Here is a 24,668-nt window from a genome sequence, read left to right on the forward strand (position 1 = left end):
AGACAGTCACAAGATACCCACGGGGTATGTAACACTTTGAACTTTGATACGTGAGTGACGATAAACCTGATCCTGATCTGGGTCTCTATGTGGACCGAGAGTGGGAAGGGGGCAGGGAGAGGGGAATCGTGGTTGGGAAAAGGGGAAGGGAGAGGGGAGGGAGTGGGAAGCGCCAGAGAGACATTCTGTAATGATCAATAAACCAATTGCTTGGAATCAAATGACCTTGCCTGGTGTCTCAGGGCTGGGTGTGTCTGCACCTGCGCCAACTCCCACCCCACCCCCTGCCCCTGGCATTCCTTCTCTGCCACCTGTCCCAGACCCCTCCCACAGTGCTCCACCTTCACCATTCCCAGCATCCTTCGCTCCCGCCAGACTTACAAACTCGCTCTCCGCTCCACATTGACAAATACAGTACCGTGCAAAAGTCTTATGCTCCCTAGTTACATAAGTATATGTGCCAAAGACTTTTGCACAGTACTGTACGCCCATCACATCCTTTAGCTGATAAAATCGATCCTCTCGGAGCAGTGGGTCGATTATGTCTTTAATTATCTTGTATTGTCCGGCCTTCCATATGATTATTGGTGACTTTTAATTGCAGTGGAAATTCCTGTGACTGTTATCATCAGCAAACAATGCGGTGAAGTATTCTCAGCACCAGCATAAAAGGAATTGATGTTAGCACAAATCTGTTAACGTCTACAGATGTGTGGTGGGGAGTACACTGACTGGCTGCATCACAGCCTGGTATGGGAGCACCAAGGTTCTTGAATGGACAATCCTACAAAAAGCGGTGGATACGGCCCAGTCCGTCACGGGTAAAGCCCTCCCGACCATTGAGCGCACCTACACTGAGTGGCGTCGCAGGAAAGCAGCGTCCATCAACAGGGACCTCTACCACCAAAAGCATCTTCTTCTCGCTGCTGCCATTGGGAAGAAGGTACAGGAGGCTCAGGACTCACACCACCAGGTTCAGGAACAGCTACTACCCCTCAACCATCAGGCTCTTGAACCAAAGGGGATACTAGACAATAGACACTAGAATACTACAGCACAGTACAGGCCCTTTGGCCCTCCATGTTGTGCTGACCCATATATTCCTTTAAAAAAGTACTAAACCCACACTACCCCATAACCCTCCATTTTTCTTTCATCCATGTGCCTGTCCAAGAGGCTCTTAAATACCCCTAATGTTTTAGCCTCCACCACCATCCCTGGCAAGTCATTCCAGGCACTCACAACCCTCTGTGTAAAAAACTTACCCCGATGATCCCATGAGGCGGCCTTTCAGACCTGGTGTTACTTTAATTTCATTTTCTTCTTCCCCCAAGCTATCAGACTCCTCAATACCCAGAGCCTGGACTGACACCTTGCCCTATTGTCCTGTTTATTATTTATTGTAATGACTGCACTGTTTTTGTGCACTTTATGCAGTCCAGTGTAGGTCTGTAGTCTAGTGTAGCTTTCTCTGTGTGTTTTTTAATTACATAGTTCAGTCTAGTTTTTGTACTGTGTCATGTAACACCATGGTCCTGAAAAACGTTGTCTCATTTTTACTATGTACTGTACCAGCAGTTATGGTCAAAATGACAATAAAAGTGACTTGACTTGACTTGACTAAGCTTCCCTCCCTTAACTTTGTACATATGCCCTCTGCTGTTTGCTATTCATGCCCTGGGAAACAGGTACTGGCTATCCACCCTATCTATGCCTCTCATAATCTTGTAGACCTCTATCAAGTCCCCTCTCATCCTTCTACGCTCCAAAGAAAAAAGGCTCAGCTCTGCTAACCTTGCTTCATCTGACTTGTTTTCCAATCCAGGCAACATCCTGGTAAATCTCCTCTGCACCCTCTCCATAGCTTCCATATCCTTCCTATAATGAGGTGACCAGAACTGAACACAATACTCTAAGTGTGGTCTCACCAGAGATTCGTAGAGTTGCAACATGACCTCTGCTCTTGAACTCAATCCCCCTGTTAATGAAGCCTAACATCCCATAGGCCTTCTTAACTATCCTATCAACCTGAGCAGCGACCTTGAGGGATGTATGGATTTGAACCCCAAGGTCTCTCTGTTCATCCACACTCTTAAGTAACCGACCATTAACCCAGTACTCAGCCTTCTGGTTTGTCCTTCCAAAATGCATCACCTCACACTTAACTGGATTGAACTCCATCTGCCACTTTTCTACCCAACTCTACATCCTGTCTATATCCTCTTGTAACCTTCAACAACCTACAGCCCCATCCACAACTCCTCCAATCTTCGTGTTATCTGCAAACTTACTCACTCCTCCTTCCGCCTCTTCATCCAGGTCATTTATAAAAATCACAAAGAGCAGGGGTCCAGGACAGATCCCTGCGGCACTCCACTAGTCACCGACCTCCAGGCAGAATACTTTCCTTCCACTACTTCCCTCTGCTTTCTTCCTGTAAGTCAATTTTATATCCTAATAGCCAAGGTTCCTCTGATCCCATGCTTCATGACCTTCTGGATGAGTCTCTCGAGGGGGGCCTTGTCAAACGCCTTGCTGAAATCCATGTAGACCACATCTACTGCCCTACCCTCGCCAATTTCTTTTGTTACCTCTTCAAAAAACTCAATCAGGCTCATGAGGCACGTCTTCACATCTTCACTTGCCTCATCATGGGGATGTTCCCACAATCTATGGACTCACTTTCAAGGGCTCTTCATCTCATGTTCTCGATAGTCTTCGCTTACTTGTTCATTATCATTATTTTTGTATTTGCACAGTTTGTTGTCGTCTGCACTCTGGTTGATCGCTCAAGTGGGTGCGGCCTTTCATTGATTCTGTTATGCCTATTATTTTCTAGATTTATTGAGGATGCCTAGAAGAAAATGAACCTCAGGGTTGTATATGTACCTCAATAATAAAATATTACTTTGAACTTTGAGATTTGAAATGTGTTTAAAGTTTTGTCCAAACTAATTTACCCTCCAACGATCACGCTCTCTGCAGAATTGGAAGGTGATCTTGTACTGTGATTTTCATTTGGATGCCATTGGTTACTCAGGCTTGAAGGGTGCTGCTGTGCACTGGACGTTTGACGATCTTTATTTACGTGGGTTCTTTTGGGTTTCTTTGTTTTGTGGCTGCCTGTAAGGAGACGAATCTCAAGGTCATATAACACGCCGTAAGGTTTCACCGCTAAGGCTAATGTAATGGCTTCTGGGTAATGTTCCACTGTTAAGGTAAGGTGGCATGGAGAGGGGAGACTTGCAGCTTGGGCAACTGCTGGTCTCCCATACAACCCTGCCCAGGCCTGTGCCCTGGAAACCTTCCAAGGCGCAAATCCATGGTCTCTCGAGACTAACTGATGCCTTTTACTATCACCAATCAACTTACTCCCACCCCCTCCAGGCTTCACTTACCACTTTGTGTTTCTCTCTCCCCTCCCTCCCCCCCCCCCCACCTTTCAAATCTACTCAGCCTTTTTTCTCTAGTCCTGCTGAAGGGTCTCGGCCCGAAACATCGACTGCTTATTCATTTCCATAGATGCTGCCCGGCCCGCTGAGTTCCTCCAGCGTTTTGTGTGTGTTGCTCGGATTTCCAGCATCTGCAGATTTTCTCTTGTTTGTACCTGGGATTGATTGAGAGATAGAGATGTAGAGAGAGAGAGACAGAGAGAGGGAGCGAGAGATAGAGAGAGAGAGACGGAGAGAGGGAGAGAGAGAGAGGGAGAGATAGAGAGAGAGATAGAGAGAGAGACAGAGAGAGAGAGATGGAGAGAGGGAGAGAGAGATAGAGAGAGAGACAGAGAGATAGAGGGAGAGATAGAGAGAGATGGAGAGAGAGAGAGAGTGAGAGAGTGAGGGAAGAACAGGGCTTGTTTTGCTGTGTTGCATTGTTGCTTGTTGAGTTCTGTTTTGTTACATTCTGTGTTGTTCCGCCAAACACTGTGGGTGTGCTTTGTTGGTGACGGAAAGTGTGCGATACTTGTGGGCTGTCCCCAGCACATCCTTGGGTGTGTTAGTTGTCAACACAAACGATACATTCCGCTGTACGTTTTGATGAACAGTACTGTCCAAATGTTTTAGACACATATATACAGCGAGGATGCCTAAGACTTTTGCACGGTTCTGTATCTGTCAACGTGGAGCGGAGAGTGAGTTTGTAAATCTGGCGGGAGCAAAGGATGTTGGGAATGGCGAGGGTGGTGTGCCATGGGAGGGGTGTGGGACAGGTGGCAGAGAAGGAGAGCCAGGAGCAGAGGGTGGTGCGGGTGCAGACAAACCCAGCTCTGAAACACCAGTCAAGGTCAATTGATTCCGAACAATTGACTTATTGATCATCACAGAATGTCTCTCTGGTGTGTCCCACTTCCTTCCCCTTTTTCCAACCATGATTCCCCTCTCCCTGCCCCCTTCCCACTCTCAGTCCACAAAAGAGACCCATATCGGAATCAGGTTTATCATCACTCACATATGTCATTGAAATCTGTTTTTTTTTAGGCAGCAGTTCAGTAAAGTGCATGAAGTTACTACAGTACAGTGTATCGTGCATTGGCATCATCTCACCATGGGGTGGCAGTAGTGATCGGTTTTGGAACCCAACGCAATTTCTACCGGCAACGCGCTGTAAATGCTGGAGGAACTCACATCAATGGAAAAGAGTAAACAGTTGATGTTTCAGGTCGAGACGCCTCATCAGGACCGGAGAGGAAGAGGAGAAGTCAGAATAAAACGGTGGGAGGAGGGGAGGAAGTAGTACAAGGTGGCAGGCGGTAGGTGAAGCCGGGAGAAGAGGAGGGATGAAGTGAAGAGCTGGGGAGTTGTTTGGTGAAAGAGATAAAGGGGCTGGAGGAGGTTGACCCGCTAGGAGAGGACAGAAGACCATGGAAGAAAGGGAAGGGGAGCACCAGGATAAGGTGAGAGAGGGAACCAAGGATGGGGACTGGTGAAGCGGAGGGGGTCAACTACCAGAAGTTTGAGAAATTGATGTTCATGCCATCAGATTGGAGGCTACCCAAACAGAATATAAGGCATTGCTCCTCCAACCTGAGTGTGGCCTCATCGCAGCAGTAGAGGAGGCCGTGGATAGACATGTCGGACTGGGAATGGAAGGTAGAATTGAAAGGGGTGGCCACTGGGAGATCCCGCCTTTTGTGCTCGACGAAGCGGTCCCCCGATCTATGTCAGGTCTCACTGATATACAGCAGGATGCGGCCTCCTCTATGTTGGTGAGACCTGTGGCAAACTGTGGGACCGTTTTGTAGAGCCAAAAGCCAAAAGCCAAAAACTCCATCTCCAAAAGCAGTAGCCCAACATTTTAATTCCCATTCCCATTCCCGATCCGACATATTGGCCCATGGCCTCCTCTTGTGCCATAATGAGGTCACCTTCAAGGTGGAGGAGCAAAACCTTATATTCCGCCTGGGTAGCCTCCAACATAATAGAATGAATATCAATTTCTCCTTCCGGTGAACAATTTTGACCCGCTCCCCCTTCCTCTAGTCCCCACTCTGACCTTTGACCTCTCTCACCTGCCTATCACTTCCCCCGGGCCCCTCCTCCTTCACTTTTTCCTATAGTCTACTCTCTTCTCCTATCAGATTCCTTCCTCTCCAGCCCTAGACCATCCCCACCCTCCTGCCTATCACCTTCCAGCTAGCCTCCTTCCCCTCCTCCACTTTCTTATTCCGGTATCTTCCCCCTTCCTTTTCTGTCAAAATGAAGGGTCTCGGCCCGAAACGTCGACTGTTTATTCATTTCCATAGACGCTGCCTGATCTGCTTTGTTCCTCCAAGGGGTGTGTGTGTGTGTTGCTTTGGATTTCCAGCGTCTGCAAACTTTCTCATGTTTATTCAGCGTAAATATATTTTTGGACAGAAATTATGGCGAGGGATCGAGATGCAAAAGGACTTTTTTTGAAAATCTTTTTTTAAAAACACGTTTTCTTTAGAAACTGCCACTTACGTCACATGATGTTGGGAAGGTTTCCAACAGAATATTAGGATTTGGCAGGTACAGTATGTTCAGTAACAGGACGAGGCTAAGATTAGAAAGATCAGAAACTGCGTTTAACTGACACAGCAACAGCACGTTCAAAGTGCTGGAGGAACTCAACGGGTCAGGAAGCATCTATGAACATGAATCTTCACCGAGCACCTAGGCTCCACCCACCAGAAAAAACCACCCATTTTAAATCTACTTCCCATTCCACCAAGTCAGTCCATGGCCTCCTCTACTACGGTGATGAGGCCACGTCATGTTGGACTTGTATTCCGTCTGGGTAGCCTCCAACCCGATGGAAAGAACCTGAATTTTTCGAACATCCGGTAATGCCCCTCCCCCCACCTCTCCTTCGCCATTCCCCTCTCTCACCCTATCTCCTAACCTGCCCATCACCTCCCTCTGGTGCTCCGCCCCCTTCCCTTCCTTCCATGGTGTTCCACCCTCTCCTATCAGATCTCCCCTTCTCCGGCCCGTTATCTCTTTCACCAATCGACTTCCCAGCTCTTCACTTCACCCCTCCCCCTCTCCTGGTTTCACCAATAACATACCACTTTGTCCTTCTTCCTCACCTCCCCCCACCTTCTTACGCCAACTTCTCATCTTCTGTCTCCAGTCCTGATGAAGGGTCTCGGCCCGAAACGTCGACTGTTTACTCTTTTCCTTAGATGCTGCCTGGCCCGCTGAGTCCCTCCAGCAATGAAAAGAATACCTCACATTCTAGCTTAAGCTCCTTCCTCTCCCCTCATCTTCTTATTGTGAATGAAACGTTTATCATATGAGGAGCTTTTGAGGGCTCTGTGCCTGTACTCGCTGGAATTCAGAAGAATGTGGGGTGATTTCACGGAAACCTATCGAGTCTTGAAAGGCCCCAATAGCGTGAATGTGGAGAGGATGCTTTCTGTGGTGGGGGAGCCTAAAACCAGAGGACACAGCCTCAGAATAGAGGGACATTCATTTAGAACAGAGATGAGGAGGGATTTCTTTAGCCACAGAACGGTGAATCTGTGGAATTCCTTGCCACAGGTGGCTGTTGGTAGATTCTTGATTAGCCAGGGCATGGAGATTGGGACCGAGAGGGGAAATGGATCAGCCATGGGTGAAGTGGCAAAGCAGACTCAATGGGCCAAATGGCCTAATTTTGCTCCTCCATCTTATGGTCTTATTCTGACTTCTGCCCTCTTCCTTTCCAGTCCTGGTGAAGGGTCCCGGCCCCAAACGGCAACTGTTCCATGCCGTAGACACTGCCTGGCCCGCTGAGCTCCTCCAGCGTTTTGAGTGTGCTGCTCCGGGTTTCCAGCACCTGCAGATATCTCCTGTGTCAACGCTTTGATAACTCTGGCACCAGGGTAACTGCAAAGAGGAGAGAGAGACGGGGAAAGAGAACAGATATGCAGTGATGAACTCAGATTCCACTGACCGGGGTCAATGTGAAATCCAGACGATAATTACCCATTCTGAGTCTGATTGGATCATTAAGTGTGAACTATCTGATAAGCAAACAGTTGCCTGTAGCTCAGGAATCCTTAAACATGCTGCAGAACTAGTTTCTCCGCGCAGTTCCAATCTGTTGGAAATTCTTAGAAAGGTCTACATTCCAGTTCCCCAGACGGCCACACCCTTTAATCGAATAAGGAACATTTCTCAGATGTCTGGTTTCTGAGAGAGGCATTTAACAGTAACTTGCCCGGTCGCCATTCGTGGGAAACACATAGTGTATCGCTCACCGTCGTCGTCCTTGTAGCTCCTGCCCGGTTGTCGCACCGTTCCCTTCACAGCGGAGGGTTCAAGTCAACGCGTGCACGCTCAGTGGAGTAAAACTAGAGATACTCAGCGCTGATGGAGGCGAGATTTCAGGCCGAGACCTTTCGGGTTGAGGTCCATAAGACCACTAGGCCATCTTGCGCATTGAGTCCGCTCTGGCAAAGCCAGGGGACCCGAGGAGGGGCGCAGTAGTGTAGTGGTTAGCACAACACTTTACGGTATAGAAAACCCGGGTTCAATTCCCGCCGCTGCCTGTGAGGAGTTTGTACGTTCACCCCGTGACCGCGTGGGTTTCCTCCGGGTGCTCTGGTTTCCTCCCACAGTCCAAAGACGTGCCAGTTGGCAGGTTAATTGGTTGTTGTAAATTGTCCCGCGATTAGGGGATTGCTGGGCGGCAGAAGGGCCTATTCCGGGCTGCATCTCAATAAATAACCGCCTGTGAGTCTGTGAGACCAGGCCCAAGGACTGAAGGCCCGGAGGCAGCCTGTACCGGGGTCGGAAGGCCTGCCCGCGTATGTGAGTGGGCGGGAAAGGGGGCTCCTCTCGCTGTTGTTGCCTTGATTTGTCGTTACGGCTTGTTGCTGAGGTTGATGCTGCTTGTGTTGTTCCGCTGAACGCTGTGTACACGCCACGTTGGCACCGGAATGCTGGCAACACTTGCCAGCTGCCCCCAGCACATCCTTCAATGCAAATAATGCATTTCACGTGATAGCTAAATAAATCTGAATCAGTGCACGTGTGTTACATCCACGTAGCAGAACCTGGTCTCCTGTCACCTTGGACCAAGACCTCACTCTATTACACTAGTCGTAAAGAAAGCTTTTGGCACATTGGCCTTCATAAGTCAAAGTACAGAAGATGGGATGTTTTGTTGAAGTTGTATAAAATGTTGGTGAGGCCTAATTTGGAGTATTGTGAGCAGCTTTGGTCACCCACCTACGGGAAAGATGTAAATAAGGTTGAAAGAGTCCAGAGAAAATTTACAAGGACGTTGCTGGGTCTGGAAGACCTGAGTTATAAGGAAAGGTTGAATAGGTCACAAACAAGAGGAAATCTGCAGATGCTGGAAACCTAAGCAACACACACACAAAACGCTGGAGGAGCTCAGCAGGCCAGGCAGCACCTCTGGAAAAGAGTGAACAGTCGACGTTTGGAGCCGAGACCCTTTATCAGGACTGGAGAAAGAAAGATGAGGTGAGAGTAAGAAGGTGGGAGGAGGGGAGGAAGAAATACGAGGTAGAACGTGATAAGTCAAACCGGGGGGGGGGGGGGGGGGAAGGTGAAGTAAAGAGCTGGGAAGTCGATTGGTGAAAGAGGTAAAGGGCTGGAGCAGGCGGAGTCTAATAGGAGAGGTCGGAAGGTCATGTAAGAAAGGGAAGGTGGTGGAGCACCAGAGGGAGGCGATGGGCAGGTAAGGAGATGAGCTGAGAGACAGAAATGGGAATAGGGAATGGTGAAGGGGAGAGTTACTGGAAGTTCAAGAAATCTATGTTCATTCGGTCAGATTGGAGGCTGCCCGGATGGAATATAAGGTGTTGCACCTCCAACCTGAGTGTGGCCTCACCGTGGCAGTAGAGGAGACCGTGGACCGACATGGCGGAATGGGAATGGGAGGTGGAATTAAAATGGGTGGCCACAAGGAGATCCCACTTTTTCTGGTAGGAGTGTAGGTGCTCAGCAAAGCAGTCTCCCAATCTTCGTCGGGTCTCACCGATATACAGGAGGCCGCCACCGGGAACACTGAATACAATCGATCACCCCAACAGACTCACGGGTGAAGTGTCGCCTCACCTGGAAGGACTGTTTGGGGCCCTGAATGGTGGTGAGGGAGGAGGTGTAGGGGCAGGTGAGGCACTTGTTCCGCTTGCAAGGATAAGTGCCAGGAGGGAGATCAGTGGGAAGGGGGCGAATGGAAAAGGGGGTCACGGAGGGAGCGATCCCTGCTGAAAGAAGGAAGTGGGGAGGGGGAGAGAAACACGTGCTTGGTGGTGGGATCCTGTTGGAGATGACGGAAGCTACGGAAATTATGTGCTGGATACGGAGGCTTGGGGGGGGATGGTGGCAAGTGATAGGTTAGCACTTTATACCTTGGAAAGACTTGGAAGACTGAGAGGAGATTTGATAGAAGCGTACAAAATTATGAGGGGTATAGATAGGGTAAATGCAAGCAGGCTCTTTCCACTGAGGTTGGGTGGAACTACAACCAGAGGTTAGGGTGAGAGGTGAAAAGTTCAAGGGGAACATGAGGGGAAACTTCTTCACTCAGAGGATGGTGAGAGTGTGGAATGAGCTGCCAGCGCAAGTGGGGCGTGTGAGCTTGATTTCAACATTTAAGAGAAGTTTGGATCGGTACATGGATGGTCGGGGTGTGGAGGGCTGTGGTCCCGGTGCGGGTCAATGGGACTAGGCAGATTAAATGGTTTGGCATGGACTAGATGGGCCAAAGGGCCTGTTTCTGTTCTACACTTTTCTATGACTCTATGACAGTCCAAAACACCACCCAACATTGAAAGAATCTACACATGGACAACCTGCACACCTCAGAAGCAGAATGGAAGCAACACGCCCTCAAACCAGAGGAATGAAGAAAGCCCCGTTCTACTTTGGCAACCAGTTAACTTTTTTAAGAAGCTCCTTGTGAGCTTGTGATATTTTTCTAATTTTAATCCTTCTGCAAACGATACTGTGATTGTTAATTTTTACAGAGCAGTTCCAAGGGAAGGTGCTCAGAGATGGTACAGTTACAGTTATCATTCACACCCAGGAGCAAAATCTGGTTGCCATGGTAGCATAGCGTTTAGCATGACGCCATTACAGCTCAGGGCATTGGAGTTTGGAGTTCAATTCCAGCGTCCTCCATAAGCAAGTTTGTACCTTCATTTGTGTGTGTGTGTGTGGGGGGGGCGGGTCCTCCAGATCGTTGAACAGAAAATCCTGCAAAAAGTAGTGGATTCGGCCCAGTCCATCACAGGTAACGTCCTCCCAACCACTGAGCACATGTACATGAAACTCCGTCGTAGGAAAGCAGCATCCATCATCAGGGACCCCCACCACCCAGGTCACGCTCTCTTCTCGCTGCTGCCATCAGGAAGAAGGTCCAGGAGCCTCAGGACTCACACCGCCAGGTTTAAGAACAGTTACTGCCCCTCAGCCATCAGGATCTTGAACCAAAGGAGACAACTTCACTTGTCCCATCATTGAAATGTTCTCAAAACCTATGAACTCACTTTCAAAGACTCTATCTCATGTTTCATGATATTTATTGCTTATCTAATATTATTATTATTATTATTATTATTATTATTTCTTGCTTTTTGTATTTGCACTGTTTGTTGTCCTTTGCACACTGGTTGAACGCCCTAGTTCAGGGGTGTCAAACTCATTTTAGGTCACGGGCCGGATTGAGCAAAATGCAGCTTCATGCGGGCCGGATCAGTCGGACGCGTGCGAAAGCAGCTTTCGTTGTCTCCGTTTTTTCAGCCTGCTCTCATGTGTCTCAGTCTCTGCTATAACTACAAAGTGTTTCACTTTACAAATTCCGTTTCTTATGAAGAAGACTGCCGAATAAACACTAAAAACCCTGAAAACCTGGTACCTGAATAAACTCAGCATTAGCCATATCATACGCCATAGGCGCTTCGATTACTGGGGCCAGCTTTAATAGTAATTAGATATTATCTCGCAGGCCAAAGATAATTCCACCGCGGACCTTGAGTTTGACATATATGCCCTAGTTGGTGCATTGATTCTGTTATGATTATTGTTCCACTCTACGTTGACTGGCAACTCCTATGCCAACCTGTATCGGTCTCTGCCGTTCCTTTGGAGGATGTGGAGGCTGCTGGGGTAGTAGGTTAGGGCAAGAGGAGCTCTATCACTGTTAAGGCAGCGGGAAGATAGAGTGAGCATGGATGTTCAAGAAATGGAGAAGATATGAGCATCAATAGTGGAAAACCCGTTCTTTGAAGAAGAAGGACACCTCCGATGTCCTGGAATGGAAAACCGTGACCTGGGAACAGATGCAGTGGAGATGAAGAAAAAGAGAAAAGGAAATAGCATTTTTACAGGAGATGGGGTGGGAGGAGGTATAGTCGTGATAACTGTGGGAATCTGTAGGTTTATAAAAGATGTCAGTTTGACTTCAGAAACGGAGACAGAGAGATCGAGAAAGGGGAAGGAGGTGTCAGGAATGGACCAACCGAATTTAAGGGCAGGGTGATAAAAGACGAGCTCAGCATGAGTACATGAAACAGCGACAATGCTGTCGTCAGTGTAGTGGAGGAACAGTTGAGGAGTATAACCAGGGAATGCTCCGAATACGGACTGTTCTACGTAGCCGAGAAGAGGCGGGGAACAGCTGGGGCCCTCGGGGGTGCCCATGGCTACCCCTCGAGTTTGGAGAAAGTGGGAGGAGCTGAAGGAAAAACTGTTCAGGGGTGATCACAAGCAAAAGGAAATCTGCAGATGGTGGAAATCCAGAGCCACACACACAAAATTCTGGAGAGACTTAGCAGGCCAGGCAGCATCCATGGAAAAGAGTGGACAATCGAGACCCTTCATCAGGACTCAGTTCATGGGGATGACCAGTCCTGCCAGATGGAGGAGGATGGTGGTAGAGGGGAAATAGTTGGTTCTTCTGTCAAGAAAGAAGCAGAGAGATTTAAAGCCTTTGAGAGTCCAGGACAAGAGGTCACAGTCTTAGAATTAGAGGGTGCCCATTTGAAACAGAGATGAGGAGAAATTTTTTCAGCCAGAGGGTGGTGGATTTATGGAATTCATTGCCACATACAGCTGTGGAGGCCCAATCATTGAGGGTTTTTAAGGAAGAGATTGGCAGGTATCTGATTAGTCAGGGTATCAAGGGATATGGGGGAAAAAAGCCGGAAATTGGAACTGGACGAGAGAATGGTTTATCTCATGGTGGAGTGGCGGAGCAGACTCGATGGGCCGAATGGCCTACTTCTGCTCCTTTGTCTTGTGATCTTGTGATGGGGTTATAAAAGGGATTGAGCATCCATGGTGAAGATGGGGCGGTCAGGGCCGGGGAATTGGAAGTTAGTGAGGAGATTGAGGGCATGAGGAGTGTCGCGGATGTAGGCGGGAAGGGTCTGAACGAAGGGCAATAGAATGGAATCCAGGTATAAGGACACGAGTTCAGACAAATCAGCCAATCATGTGGCAGCAGCTCCATGCATAAAGCCATGCATCATGGTCAAGAGGACCCGTTGCTGTTGTGACGCGAGACCGAGGCAAGGATGGTAAGGATCCAAGTGCTGGAGTGTCTGAGACTAGATTCAAGACACGATACGAGACTGCGACGAGGACAGGGTTCTAAACTAGACTCTAGACGAGAATCCAAAGCAGAGCTGGCGACTGAGCACAAAACCTCAGTTAGCCATACTGTACTCCGGAGAGTCAGAGCGTCTAAACCCTGGAAGCTGGCACGGTCGGGTGCGTATCGTAACAGCTACTCAGACTGAATATCAAAATGGGGGGGGGGGGGGGGAGAAAGGTCTGATCTAAGTGACTTCGATTTTTGGTGCCAGATGGGGTGGTTTGAGTATCTCAGAAACTGCTGATCTGGGATTTTCACGCACAACGGTCTCTAGAGTTTACAGAGAACGGTGCAAAAAGTGGGAAATGTCCAGTGAGTGGCAGTTCTGAGGGTGAAAATGCCTTGTTAATGAGCGAGGTCAGAGGATAGTGGCCAGACTGGTTCAAGCTGACAGGAAGGTGACAGTAACTCAAATAACCACGCGTTACAACAGCGGTGCGCAGAGGAGCATCTCTGAATGTAGATCCTAGAAGTGGACGGGCTACAGCAGCAGAAGACCACAAGCGTACACACAGTGGCCACTTTACTGGGTACAGTGGTACCTAATAAAGTCATCACTGAGTGTATATTTAACACACAACGTGGGCAGATCCTGCCAGTGTGATAAATGGATGGAGCAGACAATGATATTATACCATCCACTTTCATACCTACCTCAGCAATAAAAAATTAACAATGATCGCCTACACCAGTGTACTGCAATAACGTGGATTTATGTCGCCAGCTGGAAGATCCACAGCCTCCTCTCGTGCCGTGATGAGGTCACACTCAGGTTGGAGGAGCATCACCTTATATTCCGTCTGGGTAGCCTCCAACCTGTTGGCATGAACATGGATTCCTCCTTCTGGTTAAAAAAAAAATTCTCTCTCCCTCCCCTCTTCTTCTATTCCACACTCTGGCCTCCTACATCTTCTCACCTGCCCATCACGTACCCCTGGGACCACTCCACCTTCCCTTTCTCCCATGGTCCAGTCTCCTGTCCTATCAGATTTCTTCCTCTCCAGCCTTTGATCTTTCCCACTCACCTGGCCTCACCTATCACCTTCCAGCCATCCTCCTTCCCCTCCCCCAACTTTTTATTCTGGCGTCTTCCCGCTTCCTTCTCAGTCCTGATGAAGGGTCCTGGCCCGAAAATGTCGACTGTTTATTCATTTCCATAGATGCTATCTGACTTGCTAAGATCCTCCAGTGTGTGTTCAGCCAGGAGGTATAATGTCTATGGAGGTACATTAACATTAATTTATCCCCTGGAGCACGTATCATTAACAGCCAATTAAGGAGCTGTTGAAAAGCACCTTGAGTTGGACCCTGAGATGCTGCACATCTGTGTTGATGTCACTGTTTACAATTAACTGTTAATTTTCCCTGATTATGTCTATGTGTAAAACCAAAACCACTGGGAAGATAATTATACAGTGATATTTTCCCTAAGCTTTTGAAGGAATACATTATATCAATAAAGTTGTGATCTAACCTGGACTCTTCCGTTAATCCTCAGACACCATTACCCTTTTCATTGATTGAAGATTCAATATTAAAGAAAAGCATTATTTGTTCAAAGTTCGAAATACTTCTATTATTGAAGTATGTATGCATTATACAACTTTGAGATTGTCTCCTTACAGGCAGCTTCGTCTTCTTCAGTTGTCCAGCAGAATCCAATGACGACATCCACTCCTTTAACGGTGAGATCTTTGATGACTATACAGTCCTATCCCGGACCCACGAGTTCTATTGCAGGTGGGACATGTATATGTGGTAGTGGTGGTAGTGATGGCAACCATGGCTGCATTTCTCCTGGCTCTCTTCTGCTGTCTTCTGATTGTTCTTTCCATCTCCAGAATACGAACCCCGTCCCTACACAGCTGTCGCCAAGTGATACGGTCAGCAGCAACATCCCCCAGGTTCTCGGGTCTGATCTGATCTAGCAGCTACAGCAGCTACCAAACATAGAGACACAATGAACTCATTAAAAAAAGGCTGTGTGTTGAATGCTCAATGTGCAAAGAGAAACAAAAACAAATAGTGCAAACATTAAAGGTAAACAAATAGCATTCAGAACAAAAGTGAGTCCACAGACACAAAGCCGGAGTAGGCCGCAGCCTCAGCATCAGTTTGGCATAGAGCCAAGTAAATGTTGCGTAGCCCTCAGCGATGGAGCCCAGAGCAGACCTCAGCCTCAGTTCAGAGCGCAGTCAAGTAAACGTCGTGAGGCCTGGAGTAGCCAGAGCCTCGGATTCAGTCTAGTGCAGAGCAGAATGTCGCTGAGCCCTCAGACCCAGGGCCTGGAGCAGGCCACAGCCTCGGCCTCATGTCATTGCAGAGCAGCCAGAATAGGCCAGAGCCTCAGATTTACTTCAGCACAGAGCGGAGTAAATGTCGCAGAACCCTCAGACACGGAGCCCGGAGCAGGCCGCAGCCTCGGCCTCAGTTTAGCACAGAGCTGAGTAAACGTGACGGAGCAGCGGGCAGAACCGGCCCGACCCTCGCCTCTTGTCCTGACACCCTGCCTTTCCAACCCATCCAGCGCAGCGTTTAAATCGTACAAATACCCTTCCTCATACTAGAACTAGACAATTTGTCATGTGTACATCAAAGCATAAGGCGGTAATGTGCCAATTGCGTCAAATCAAATCGACGAGGATTATACTGAGTGTCGCTGTGCTTCCGGTTTCAACACAGCATGCCCACAACTCACTAATCCCAAAGTTCTTCAGTTGTTATTTCAGAGTGAGAGGAGACATCTGCTTCCTCCAGAGATGGGTCAGCACTCCTCTCTCCATGCATGCTTGAGTGTTGTGGCGTCTTGGAGGGAGAGAGGAACTTGAGGACCAGAGAATAGAAGGACATCCCTTTAGAGATGAGAAGGAGTTTTCTTTAGCCAAAGGATGGTGAATCTGTGGAATTCATTGCCAGAGACGGCTGTGGAGACTGTCATAGGGTTTTGTGTTTGCTCACCTCGAACTACTGATGAGACCCAAAGCCAGACAATAGGAACAAGCTGAAATTCAAAATAACCCTTTATTCGGTAAAACTACAGCAGTTTCAAAACTCAACTCAAACTCACACTCTCCACTAGGACTATTTAAATGTTTTACCCCAGAACAATCGAGTCCTTGACTGGGACAAGAACCCATCAGTGGAAGTCAGCCCAGGACTGGTTTCATCTGAATTTAGGAGCTAATTGTTTTGGCTAGCCGTAATATTTCGTATATCTAAAGCGGAGGTTGACGCGTACTTAATTAGTAAGGGTGTCAAAGGTTACGGGGAGAGATCAGGAGGATTAAGTTGAGAGGGAAATTAAATCAGCCATAATAATTTCTGTAATTATGCTGGCTGCTTTACTGAAGCGATGGAAAGTGTAGACAGAGTCTGTGGAAGAGAGATATCAGCACCTGTGGTCTCTTATTCCCTCTTAAGTGCTTTGCTCTTTTTGCTATTAAATAACTAACTTTTTAAAATTGTTTCTAATATTCTTTAAGTTTAAGGATTCCAGTGACATTTAGAAACATTCAAAGTTTTTGGCAAGTTTGGCAGCTGGCTCAATCAAGGGGTGTGGTTCTCTTGTTGCTCAGGGGGCAGGGCTTGTTCTTCTCTCCTGACACCAATCCGCTATTTTGAGAGTACTTACACGCACAGGACTGCTATTGTCATTAAGCATCAAGCTACCACTTGGCAGCAAGTGGATATTGGCAAAGCCACAAATGATACATTTAGATTTAGTAGGTGGACCACTGTATACAGAACAGCGAAACACTGTGGGTCAACCAGAATACGCTCAGTGACACAGTGCAAAAAAAAATCCTCGACTCGCATTCTTCAACGTTAAGTAGCGTCGTGGCATTTATAATCCATAAGAGTGCTGCCAATGGCTCAGTTCCAACAACAATGTCTTTACAAAGGAACACTTATAATATTGAATTCCTCTCTTGGGCAGAAAATTACATACTTAAGGTCCTACAGTCGTTCCCGGTTGGTTACAACTGTGAGAGAAGGAGTGGACTGATTTGGCACCAAATGCACTCAAAGTTCTTACGTAATCTGAAACCGATCCCTACACATCATTGTGTATACGGTACCTATGTTGGATTTACTGTTCTCTATATAGGCCACAAATTCCGATTTATCTCTACCTCATTATGGCGACGTGATGACCACTACAAGACGAGTGATACACCTGGCTTTCGCGCCCAAACGTGCACGAGAGCGGATGAATGTAGGCTTCAAACTCCAGAGATTCTGCAGATGCTGGAAATCCAGAGCAACACGTACAAAACGCTGGAAGCAGCGTCAATGGAGAGGAATAAACAGCCAACGTTTCGGGTTGAGACCCTTCATCAGGACTCTGTAATGTATCACGTAGGCCTAGAGCATAAGATATAGAAACAGAATTAGGCCATTTGGCCCGTCGAGTCCTCTCTGCTATTCCATCATGGCTGATTTATTTTCCTTCTCAATGCCTTTCCCCCCATAACCCTTGATGCCCTTACTAATCGAGAACTTATCAAGCTCCACTTTAAGCATATCTGATGACTTGGCCTCCATAGCTATCTGTAACAATTAATTCCACAGATTCACCACCCTCTGGCTAAAAAAGAAATCCTCCTGATCTCCATTCTAAAAGGATGTCCTTCTATTTGGAAGCCTTGCCTTCTGGTCCTAGACGCCCCACTATAGGAAACATCCTCTCCTCGCCCAGTCTATCGAGGCCTTGAGGAAAGTGGATCAAGGAAGAAAGGAAAGGAGGAGGAGAATCAGACAGAGGCAATGGGCAGCTGAGGATATAAGAAGGGGTGAGAGGAAAAAGAGGGGAAAGGAGGAGTGAGAAATTACCGGATGTTGGAGAAATCAATGTTCATGCCATCGGATTGGAGGCTACCCAGACAGAGTATACATTGCAACACACACAAAGTGCTGGAGGAACCCAGCAGGTCAGGCAGTATCTATGGAAATGAATAAACAGTCAGCATTTCGGGCAGAAACCCTTCATCGGGACTGACAAGGAAGGGGGGGAAGTTGCCAGAATAAAAAGGTGGGAGAAGGGAAGGAGGATAGCTAGTGGTGAGTGCGTGGAATGGGCTGCCGGCAACGGTGGTGGAGGCAATACGATATGGTATTTTAAGAGGCTTTTAGGTAGGTATATGGAGCTTAGTAAAATAGAGGGCTAATAGGTAAGCCTAGTCATTTCTAAGGTAGGGTCATGTTTGGCACAACTTTGTGGGCCAAAGGGCCTGTATTGTGCTATAGGTTTTCTATGTTTCTAAGTGAGGCCAGGCGGGTGGGAAAGGTCAAGAGCTGGAGAAGAAGGAATCTGATAGGAGAGGAGAGTGCACCATAGGAGAAAGGGAAGAGGGGACCCAAGATGAGGTGAAAGGCAGGTGAGAAGAGGTAAGAGTGGGGAATAGAAGAAGAAGGGAGGGGAGGGAATTTTTTTAACTGGAAGGAGAAATCGATGCTCATGTCATCAGCCAGACGGAATATAAGGTGCTCATCGTGGCACGGGAGCAGGCCATGCACCGACATGTCGGAATGGAATCAGGAATGGAATTTAAAATGTTTGCCCACTGAGAATTCCCACATAGAGCGGAGGAGCTCGACGAAGAGGTCCCCCAATATATGACAGGTCTTACCAACGTAGAGGACACTGCACTGGGAGCACCAGACACAATAGATGACCCCAGCAGACTGGCAAGTGAAGTGTTGCCTCGCCTGGAATATAGCTTGCCCAAGTTTATTCTCCATCGCCAAGTAGAACAGTGCAGCATGTAAAACATGTGACTTCCTCAATCCAGTCAGTTTCTTGCCGGGTCAGTTCAATAAAACAGAATGCAGGGGAGCAGGTGAACATGACACTTCATGGCACAAGATCCAGAACGACCGAGTTTTGTTATGAGCCAGCTTGATTGTGTCCCTTACTAAATTGTCATTGCTTCAGACGGTAAATAAGGTTTAAAACTGGACCACATTCGGCCACCAAAACTCCACATTTTTGGCAATTATTTGCTTTTCTATCTTTCTTTGATCTTCTAAGTCAGCATTTGATTTAGAAACAGGAATTTCCTGCTTACAGCAAAAGGGTATTTTTGGGATTGCTCCAGGCTAATTGACCAAAGAAAGTGTGCAATCAGGCCATTGCACCTTAAAGTAAGCAGTTGCTCTCAAATGCCTGTGGCAAACAACTATTCTAACAGTCTAATTTAATCTATTGAGAAATATATTAATACCAATATGTAATTTATGATGGAAGCTCTGTTTAGCCAGGACAGCTTCTTGTTAATAAATACACAAATCACAAATCCATGATAGCAGAAATGGACTGGTTATAGTTTGAGTTTAAGCACTGAGTCTGAACTCATGCATTAAAGGGAATTTGGAAAATTGCTAAGACACAGGAATTCTAGTCAGTTGGAATGTTCCCTCTCGTGTCATTATCTGTCTTGATAGCTGCCTCCTTGATTTCTATCAGGCCAAGTCCAACTTCAAGAGAAAAGTTGCCTGCCTTTCTCCCACTGTTTGCCCTTAAAATGCGGAAGAGATCTAAATTTCTATTTCACTTCCTTGACCTAGTTGGAAATGCTGAAACCACTCGAGCAAGGTTACTGATGGAAAGGCTAACAGTCCACTCGGAGATGTCCCGCCCACCCATGTTTTTGCTCACTGACACAGCCTCCCAGCCCAGCAATTGTTCATTTTTTAAAAATTCTTAAATCCCTTCATGCGAGGATCATCACTCCCTCTGAGATCTCTGCTACTTCAATACTGATATCTCTAAGCATCCCCTATTAAAGGTGTGGCAAATGACCCAACGGAAAATCCTGGCAATTCTGGACAACGTTTCTCACCCTCTGCATGCTGCCTTGGCTGAACGGAGGAGCACTTTCAGTAATAGACTGAGACAACTGCGCTGCTCCGAAGAGCGCTGTATGAGGTCATTCTTATCCTCGGCCATTAGGCTCTGCAATGAGTCAACCTATAGCCGGGGAAGTGATGACCCGCTCTGGTTAGACTTTGTGGTAACTTTTTATTTCTTTCTTTCTACTTCTCTTCCAATATTTATATCTCTGCATTCTTAATGCTGCTGTGACATTGTAATATCCTTTGGGATCAGAGACGTATCTATCTATCCCAATCTAACGGTTCAATTGTTCTGGTTAATACCAGAGAAAGTATACAGCATACAACCTGAAATTCTCGTTCTTCACAGACATTCAGGATTCAAGATTCATGTGCGTTTATTATCAAACAATGTATAAATTAAACAACCTTGAGATTTGCTTGCTCACAGGTAGCCACAAAGCAAGAAACCCGTAAGAACCCAATTAAAGAAGAAAATAATAAAAAAATAAAAAGACCTACACTCGATGCCCAAGAGAAAGGAAAAAAAATCAAAATAATGCAAACAATGGAATGAACAACGGCACAAAATGAACAACATCCGTGAAACAGGAAAGAAAACAAAGAATGAATGACGAGAAAAGTTTAGAACCGCAAAGCACCCCTCCCCTTCCATACACAAGCAGCAGCAAAGCATCTACATCCCCCTCTCCGCCCCCCACTTGCTCCAGCAAAAAGCATTACTCAACCCACCACCCCCCCATGCAAGCAATAGCAAAGCCCTGAAAGATACCGTGATTTAGAGGTCGGTCAAAAACCTCTGTTCGTCCAAATAGTTCAACATGCTACAGGCTCTCTCTCTCTCTCACTCATGAGGGAGAGAGAGTTATCACTCCTTCCACAGAGAGAGGGAACACGAGCAGCTCGCTGTTCAATGTTACAGTCTGCAGCAACCCTTTCTTTCGAGTTCCTCCGACTCGAGAATCGGCAGGAAACTCTCTGTCACACCATCGTGAGAGAGAGAGAGAGAGAGAGAGAGAGAGAGAGAGAGAGAGAGAGAGATCACTCGAGTGCAGAGGCCCCTGAAAACCACATCTGCCGACTCGATGTTCCAATTTCCGGCAACGTTTCAGCCGAAACCAGTGGGGAATCAGGCCGTCCACAGGGCCGCACAAGGCCGCACCCCGAAGGCACATGTCTTCCCGGTCGCTCTTGGGGGTATCAAAAACACTGGGCTGTTCAGCGAGCTCCTAGAGCAGGAACCCACCGCCGTGACGAACCACAGTTTGAGGGCCGCTGTAGATCATGGACTCTAACAGGACCCCAGCCACCTTGAAAAGGAAAGAAGACATTAAAGAGAAGAATATAAATTGTTTTGCAGACCAACTCAGAGAAGTCGCCTTTTGACACCACCCTAACACCTCCCCTATATTATAATAGAACACAGAACCATTCAGCACTGGATGGTTCCATGTTCTATGTTTGGTCTCTGATGTTGTGCTGATTACTCCACCATAATTGACCGTGCTTTTAGGTACCAGCACTGTAAGATCTGGAATCCACACCATAAACTTCTTCACCTCTCCCTCCCTCAACATCTGCATTATGTGCCGTGTCAATGTGACGTGGGCAAGCATAATCTATGAACATGATTGTTGTTGCCACATTCTACAGAAATGATTTCCCATTTCCTTCTCCTGGGCAGTGTCTTTACAAGACAGGTGACCTCAGTCATTGTCAGTACTTTTCTGAGATTGACTGCCTGGAGTCATTGGTCACATAATCATACGACCATCCACCACCTGCTCCCACGGCTTCACGTGACCTTGGTAAGGGGAAAATAGTTTGCCCCGTTACTTCTACCAGGTGCACTCTCCGACACTGTATTCCACCTGTCACTTCTTTGCCCATTCTCCAAATCTGTCCAAGTCCTTCTGTGGCCTCGCTGCTTTCTCAAACCTACCCGCCCCTCCGCCTATCTTTGTATCGTCTGCAAACTTGGCCACAAAGCCATCAATTCCATCATCCAAATCATTGACATATAACGTAAAAAGAAGCGGCCCCAACACAGATCCCTGTGTTGCCTGAGGTCTGTGCTACCTCCACCATTACAAGGGGTGATTGATAAGTTCGTGACCTAAGATAGAAGGCGTCAATTTTAGAAAACCTAGCACATTTATTTTTCAACATAGTCCCCTCCTACATTTACACACTTAGTCCAGCGGTCGTGGAGCATACGGATCTTGGACCTCCAGGAAGTGTCCACAGCAGGGGTGATTGATAAGTTCATGGCCTAAGGTAGCAGGAGATGAGTTATACAGCTCTCGTTACATGCACATGCAGGTCAACTCTGAGTGAAAATGCAGTTAGCTTTAAGTTAATAACATCTCCTTCTACCTTAGGCCATGAACTTATCAATCACCCCTGATGCGTTATTAACTGTTGAGTTATTAACTTCAAACTCTCTGCATAATCACTCAAAGAGTTGACCTGCACGTGCATGTAACGAGAGCTGTATAACTCATCTCCTTCTACCTTAGGCCACGAACTTATCAATCACCCCTCGTACAATGGAGATGGTCTTACCCGGCTGATGCATAATATTAGATTTACGCCACATGTACCACTTAGTGTTGAGGCTAATAAGTTCCACTTTAGTCTTATCAGACTGAAGTGAAGAGACTTAATCTGGGCTTCTTCCTTGCCACCTATACATAAATACTCTTTTTGTACAAGGCTTTAGAGATTGTGGAGCCATGAACTTCACCTCCAGTTGCAGACGTTGATTTCAGCAGCTCACTCAGAGTGACTGTTGGCATCACAGTAGCCTCTCTTACAAATGCCATTCTTCTCCGGCGATTAAGTTTAGCGTGACAGCCTGACCTCCTGACCTAGGCAATGTGGCTGTAGTTTCATATTTTTCCCACTTTTTCACAGTGGCCTGTGCTGGGCTCTGAGGTACGCTCAGTGCCTTTAAGATAGTCTTGTACCCTTCCCCAGACTGGTACTTCTCTATTATCAATTCTCAGACCCGTCTCGAATGTTCTTTGGTCTTCATTTGGTTGGGTCTGTTGAAAATCTACCACACTGTTGCACCTTACAGAGACAAGGGGTATTTATTCAATCGATTTCATTGAAAGCAAGTGATTCTCCAATTTTCTGCATTAATAAATTGGGTGAGTTGGCGAGATATAGTAATACACCCAGTGGAAGTTAGCACAGTAATTACAAAGGGGACGAATACTTTTACAGCCTCACAATTTTGGTTTTTAATTTTTAGTAAATTGTTGACAGGTTTTGGAATTTTTGTTTTGATTTGGCATGATGCAAAATGTTTTCTGTAGGCTAGCTCAAACAATCCTACTTCAATATATTTTAAATTAGATGGTGAGACAGTTAAAGGTGAAAGTAATCGTGGGGGCTGAATACTTTTTCGAGGCATAATACAGTACACATGACAAATGAAGCTTATCTTTATCGTTATCTAAATCTGAACAGCATGGTTCATTATAAATGTATATGGTTGCAATTACAAATTATTAGCAGAGTGATTGCATTTTTATTTTGGGACAAGCGACGTAACTTACTTACTGCCCGTTACGCCACTGGCGTTTACGGCAGCAATGAAGGTCCCCCATCTCCGGCGGTGTTCAGGGCTTCCTTCATCGTGTCAGTAGCTTCCTCTCGGTTTTCACTACTGTCAGCCATGCGAGTCCCGGGTGGAGACTCAGGAATACCGTCGCACTCAAATGTAGAAGGATTGTTGTTTCCATACAGGTTTTGTTTGACCAGTCTGGGAGATGAACCCCTGAACCTGGAGGACTGGTGGACCACTCTTAGTCTGTCCTCTACCCTTTGACCTGTTTGGCATGGGTGACCCGACCAAGAGCCAAAGCATAAAGCCCTGACTCCAGCCAACATAGCTCTCCAGGTCATTGAGGCACACAAGCCTCCAAACCCTACGACTAGGTTGTGGTCCTCTTGGAGGAGACGTGACGGGATGTTGGAAGGAGCACAAACTTGTAGCTTCAGCGCCCAGTCGTGTTCTTGCTAGTGAATGAGGCAGCTTATGTAGGTCAGACACAAATAAAACTGTCTTCCCGATGAGACGCCGCGAGAAGAGATGACTCATATAGAATACAAAAGCAGGATTAAGGAATGTCACTTTAATTTTCCATTCCACTTCCTCGGTCTGCCCTCCCGCACTGTTAAATGAAGCCCAATCATGCTTGAGAAATAACATAGTACCCTCCAATGTCAAGTGCAACGATTTCAGGTACCAAATAACCTGCTGGAGGAACTCAGTGGGCCATAGCTTTATAAAGCAGAATTTGGCCATTCAGCCCATCGAGTCTGCTCCACCATTCCATCATGGCTGATTTACTATCCCTCTCAACTCCATTCTCTTGCCTTCTCCCCATATTCTTTGACAACGTAATCAAGAACCTGTCGGCCTCCAGTTCAAGTGTACTTGCAATACCCTGGTTTAGATTTCTACTGCTATGCTATGGGGTAGTTTATCTCATCAGCTTTCTGTAAAAGCAGTGGGCCATGTTGGTGATGCACCATCAATAACTCTCGGTGACGGGAAGTGAACAATAGACTCTTATTAGCAGCAAAACGGAGCACGGCATCTCGGAGACTGAGGGAGGAGCAGTGCCTCCAATTGCCTTTATACAGGGGTCTGTGGGAGGAGCCACAGGAGCAGTCAGCAAAGGGGCGTGTCCAGACAGGTATACATAGTTTACCACAGCTGG

General features: G+C 47.0%; 1 long non-coding RNA gene across 1 annotated transcript in view; it reads right to left on the minus strand.

Moving 5' to 3' along the window:
• Positions 1-20,685: 20,685 nt before the first annotated feature.
• Positions 20,686-24,668, minus strand: part of LOC140715893 (uncharacterized) — a 58,461-nt gene continuing 54,478 nt past the window's right edge. Inside the window, exon 3 of the long non-coding RNA XR_012096209.1 lies at positions 20,686-21,242. This is a non-coding gene — a long non-coding RNA (uncharacterized lncRNA). The remainder of the gene's footprint in view (positions 21,243-24,668) is intronic.

Source organism: Hemitrygon akajei, chromosome 24 (genome assembly GCF_048418815.1).
Source record: "Hemitrygon akajei chromosome 24, sHemAka1.3, whole genome shotgun sequence".
In the NCBI taxonomy this organism is placed as follows: domain Eukaryota; kingdom Metazoa; phylum Chordata; class Chondrichthyes; order Myliobatiformes; family Dasyatidae; genus Hemitrygon; species Hemitrygon akajei.